Genomic DNA, 5,954 nt, shown 5'->3' with positions numbered 1-5,954 from the left:
CGCTAAAGTTTTGTCGGAACGAAGTTACGGAAAGTTAATTAACAAACGGAGACGTAACAATATATATAATAGTAAATCTGCCACATACTTCATCTTAGAATTGCTGATTTTGGTTATTGTAAATGTATCCAATATTTGTTTTTTCATTAAAAGTAATTTTTGTTTCTGTATTAGCTCTAGTAATAGCATACTAACTTTCTCATCTGTTCATACAATCTCTGACAGTAGTTACTGGAAAATATTAAAGAATCAAGGAAAATTGTATTATTATTTATTAGAAACTTTAATTTTATATATTGAATGAGAGCTGCCCACTGGTTGTAATAGGGTTAAACCCACTCGTTAAAGTTCTGATAAAATAAGATTCATCTTCTTTCATTTTCATAAATTTATTAAAAATTTATCCTCTGTTAAAAAAAGCTTTATAAAATTTGAAAGCAATTATTATTGATGACACTTTTCCACTTAGAGGTTTTTCTAGTCGTCAGTCAACTCTTCTTTTTCCATTTAATCATTGTCCAATGTTTGGCCACCATTTGATGAAGTAGATTTCTGTAAAATGTCCAGCATCGTATATATTATTTCTGTGAACATATTTTTTTTTTTAAATTAAGTAACGACAGAGTGTAAGAGAAAACTACATTATAAAATATTCAATCTATAATTATTGACTCCAACACGCCCCCCAGTGGCACAGCGGTATGTCTGCGGACTTACAACGCTAGAAACCTGGTTTCGATACCCGTGGTGGGCAGAGCACAGATAGCCCTTGTGTAGCTTTGTGCATAATTAAAAACAAACAGACAGACTCCAACATACATCGTGCCTCCTGGCTTATTGGGAGCATGTTTCAGAAGTTCTGTCACCTGTTCCTCAGTAGTGTTTTCCTTTACCTTTGGGTGGGTCTGAAGGCATGCTTCTGCAACAAAAACAAAACTGGGAGGTAATTGTTATTTCATTCTCTTAAATATTGAATTTTATCTCAAATTCTCAACTGGTATTGGTACTTTGAAGTTTACTGAGTTAACACATACACACACAAACTTTAGAATATGTTTCTCGTACATTAGTTTTTTTTAAAGTAATCTCAATGTGTTTCTATTTTAAGGTTTGCTGTGTTAAAACCAAAATTAACATATTATGCATTAACGATTAAATTTCAACAAAGAGTAGAAGATTTAAGAATGCCCCCATTTGTTTTTTGCCCTTCAGGTTGTAAAAGTAGTTTTACACTTAACATCACTGAACATCGGGAATATAGATGAGCACCTTACCTTTAGCTGGTTCATTATGGGCTTTTAAAGGGTGTAAGTAGAACTTAATCACTACAATCCTTCTTGGTGGTGAATATCCTCAAATTTTGTTTAAAAAAAGGAAAATAAAGAAATTCGAAGACACAGAGCCATATTCTGTGATATCAGGGGTATCTCTAAAATATACAGATGATATGTAAAAGTCAGAACAGTTTATACAGAAGTGTTAGGTATACATGACTGTTTTAATTTAAGTTCAATGCGAGTGTTAAATTGTTATTTTTAGAAGCAATAGTTTATCACAGGTTTGTTTACGTAACTGCTTATGAATCATATGTTATGTAGTTCAGTTGTTGTGAATTGGTGCTTAATGTCGCATATGCACCCTATTTAGTATGACATTAAACAAAATAATACTAAGCAAAACTATTTTTCCCATTGAAAATAATATAAACCTGGTGGTTAGGTACCTCAGAAATATTTTTACCAGACAAAATACATTTTAAGTTTAATCCAATAAAATACATCTGCATAGGCTAATACTGTGTTCATCAATGATGATATATATCAAAGCTTGCTTGAGTGGGTGGAAAGGGCGAGTCACTGGGATGAAGAGGCAGATCATCTTTCCCTCCTTTGGATCCTCTTCGTTTTCTTGGGGAACTTTCCTTCGAAAAAAACATTTGCACCGATTTTCTTTTTTCTCTCGGTACATTTCTTTGTGATATTTCAGCAACTGCCCTAGCTACTTTAGAACTTCATTCCCTACTGGGATCATCATCACTAAAGATTTGCATGGCTCTCAATATGCTGGAAAGCTTCAGACATTCGCTTCATAGTCAACGGTTGATGAGGTGGATCATCATCTACTATCTGAACTTCAAGTTGCCTCAAGTCATCATTACTAAGTACTTCACTGTCTGATTCAAGAACTTCTGCAATGTCATCTTCTTTTAAAACCAACTTGCCTAGCTAAGTTTAGGATATCCTTCTTCACTGTAGGGACAGCATCCTGATCCATCGGCTGCTGCAGCAATGTCATATTAGGTGGCAGAAAGATAACTGTGATGTTGTCGCATAGGTCATTGAGGTTGATTTGATGGGCAGATGCATTGTCAATCACCAACAAAATCTTGCAATCAGTATTTTGCTTTGAGTAATATTCATTCCATGCATTCTTATTCGATTTCCAATAAACAGGCAGATGATTCTTTGAAATTTCCTTTAGTGCTCTTGGATTTTCAGAGAGGTTGGCTAACAATGGCTTCATCTTCATACCTCTAGCTGCATTACCACCCAGCAGTAACGTTAAGTGGTCTTTTGTAGATTTAAACCTAGGTACTGTCTTTTCTTCACAGGAAATCTAAGTATGTTTTGGCATTTTCTTCCAATAAAGACCCGTCTCTTCAACATTGGTGAGTAATCACCCTCCTCAATTATATCCTTAAAATGCTCTGGGAATTTTTCAGCTGTTACAGCATCTGCATTAGCTGCCTCACCAGGTACCTTAATGGTGTGTAAGTTGCAACGTCTCTTGAATCATTCGAACCAGCCATGATTGGCAGCAAAAGTTTATGCCTGTGAACTTTCACCAACGTCACTTTTCAATTCAACAAACAGACTTTTTGTTTTTTCTTGCATCAAAAGCAAACTTAGTGGTATATGCCATTGATTGTGGTCTTCAATTCACACACTACTTTAAACTACTTCTGGTCCTGCTAATCTCAGTAGTGCTGAGGGATGTATCACACTGAGCACTACTATGAATCTACTGTCCATTTCCCCAAATTGTCCTAACAGTAGTCAGGGTGAGGCCTAGTGCAACTCCAATATCCACAGCACACTCCCACATCAAACCTCCTTAACACATCCAACTAATTATTTTCCTGCTGTTCTTTGCACTAGAAACACTAACCAATTGTAATAGTATAAATATATACTATGTTGTTGTTGGGCTTCGAATATATACAATTATTCCGAATGTATACAATAAAGTATCCACGCTATAGAGAATATAAGCGTATTCTAAACGTTATATCAGTATGTGTATAGTTCTCCTCTTCTTGTCAAAAGTTCACTTAGGCCTGTTCAATTACTTTAGAATCTCAGTTGACAAACCGAACTATTTATATATTTATACATCCATTTAATGAGAATTGAATCAAAGTCTACTAATAGTCTTATAAGTTCGACGCACCGACCACAACAACAATTGCCCTCGTTTTTTTTTCTTTCTGTTTTTAATTTTGTAATTGTATTATTATTTTGTTTTTGTGAATATACATTTTTTTCTTGGCGGTTCTTCACACCAGGGAGATAGTCACACTCTACAGTCAGGTTTTTTTTTGTTTTTTTTAGAATTTCGCGCAAAGCTACACGAGGACTATCTGCGCTAGCCGTCCCTAATTTAGCAGTGCAAGACTAGAGGGAAGGCAGTTAGTCATCATCACCCACCGCCAACTCTTGGGCTACTCTTTTACCAACGAATAGTGGGATTGACCGTCACATTATAACGCTCCCCACGGCTGAAAGGGCGAGCATGTTTGGTGTGACGGGGATTCGAACCCGCGACCCTCAGATTATGAGTCGAGTGCCCTAACCACCTGGCCATGCCAGGCCTCGGTGAGATGTAAAATAGAGAGAATCTTATTCTAAAGTTTATACAGTAAAATGTAATATCCAAGGAAGAAAAGTAGACTATTGTGTACAAAAAATTAAACAACAGATTCAACAGAAAAAAAAAAGTGTTATAGTCAAGCAAGAAAATAAAGTGTATCAACTACATTTAGCGGCAGCAAAAGAAAATGATGATGAACGTTGGATTGAGTGGGAAAGCTCTACGTGGAATCGGACAAGGAGAGACACTGAGAAGTATATGTATGAATTGCATCAGCAATACACTAAATTAAAAGACAAAAAAAAAAGAAGATGAACAAATCAAATTGGATACATTACCTGAAGATTATCAAAGGGTTTTGGAAGATCCTAAAATAGTGAATAAGTCAGATGTGGTTCTTGATAACAATCAGTTGGAGGTATTAAATAAAGGTCTGGGTTTTACTTATAAACAATTAAGTATTAGAAATGAGGATTTAATAACGGATATAGAAACAAATCTGGGTAAAGTGATAGCTGATAATTCTAAAAATATCCCCAGAAGTGAATGTTATAAACTTGTAAGTAATTTCAACCCAGTAGTGAAAAAACGAAATGTAGATATAAAGGCTGTTAAATCATTAAGAAAAAAATAAAAACATTGTTATTTCTAAAGCTGATAAAGAAGGGCAAATTATAGTACTTAATAAATGTGACTACCTTAAGGGGTAGAAGATATGTTAGAGACAAGTACATATAAAAAGAATAACCCTACTAATAAGTATCATGAACTAGTAAAAAACAAGTGTTAAAAACTGTTTAAATTTAACAGACTTAGAGAAGAAACGATTAATTCCAGACAGTTTTATTACTCTGATTAATGTTGTTTATAGAAATTATTGTTAACTTGAAAAAAATGGATTCGTAACACATACCTTAGTTAAATTAACTATATCTATAGTTTCAACTGCTGAAATTTTATTTCCTAACAATTTTTTTATCAAAACATTTAATTGCATCTTCTACTGGAACTTTTGTAAATAGGGATACTACATCAAATGATACCAACAAATCTTCCTTATTTAAGTTTACATTTTTTATTTTCTCTACAAATTCAAAAGCATTTTTAACTGTATATTTATTTTTATTTCTCAAAAACGAACACTTCTGGGCTATATGCTTATCTATTTGATACGATGAAGTACCTATACATGATACTATTGGTCTAAAACTGTTATTAATTTTATGTACTGTTGGAAGTACATAAAATCTCGGAGTAATAAAACGGGTTAGCTATGGGATCACCACTCTCACCATTATTATGTGATTTATATATGGATGTGTTTGAAACTAAAGCCATCAGGTTTACATTTTGCATTATTTATATTTGGATATGGTATGTAGATGACTATTTGAACAGCATTGAACCATCCATACAATTTACGTTTGAAATTGAGAAAAATAATAGTTTGCCTTTTCTAGATGTATTGGTGAAAAGGAATGTACAAGGTAATTTAGAAATATCAGTTTACCGGAAACATTTTTCTGTTCTTATGCCCCCACACCAGGAATCATGTCATACTAGGTCACAAAAATGTCTACGTTTTATAGTTATGTTAACAGAGCTTCGAAGATATGTACTAACCAAAAGGTTTAAAAAAAACGAATTGTTATTAATTAAATATATAGCAGTCGAAAGAGGTTTTTACCCCGAATATTGTAGACAGGGCAGTTAAGAAATTCATTAATGCTATAATAATTGATCAAATTAGTACTTTAAAACCTAGTCATAAAAAAATTAGAAAGGAAGGCTTAATTTTACCATATGTTCCAGGTTTAACTACTAGTTTATTTAAAGTTTAAAAAAAACAGATATTCTACCCTGTATTTAAACCGATATATAAGATGAATCAAATGTTAGGTACTACGAAAGACGAAATACAGTTAACTGAAAAAACTGGAATATATGAAGGAGAATGTGAATGTGGAATTATTTACATTGGTCAGACAAAACGTAATTTAAAACACCACTTAAATAAGCATAAGGAATATGTAAGAAATAACAAAACTGAAAATTCACCCATAGCAGAACATGTACAGGAAACA

The 5,954-nt window shown here is 33.4% G+C and overlaps 1 long non-coding RNA gene across 2 annotated transcripts; it reads right to left on the bottom strand.

Annotated features, from left to right (window-relative positions):
• Window positions 1–504: 504 nt before the first annotated feature.
• LOC111087666 lies at window positions 505–3,683 on the bottom strand. Of its 2 annotated transcripts, XR_002612330.1 has the most exons (3): window positions 1,275–3,683; window positions 820–919; window positions 505–552 (listed from the first exon to the last, which is right to left on the bottom strand). It is a non-coding gene; the product is annotated as an uncharacterized LOC111087666 (long non-coding RNA). The 2 variants fall into 2 exon arrangements; XR_002612329.1 differs by lacking the exon at window positions 1,275–3,683 and having other exon boundaries at window positions 820–1,256.
• Between the last annotated feature and the right edge of the window lie 2,271 nt (window positions 3,684–5,954).

The sequence above is a fragment of the Limulus polyphemus genome, unplaced genomic scaffold (genome assembly GCF_000517525.1).
Source record: "Limulus polyphemus unplaced genomic scaffold, Limulus_polyphemus-2.1.2 Scaffold2453, whole genome shotgun sequence".
Lineage (NCBI taxonomy): Eukaryota > Metazoa > Arthropoda > Merostomata > Xiphosura > Limulidae > Limulus > Limulus polyphemus.
The sequence above is the reverse complement of the archived record's forward strand: the minus strand, read 5'-3'. Positions and strand labels throughout refer to the sequence as shown.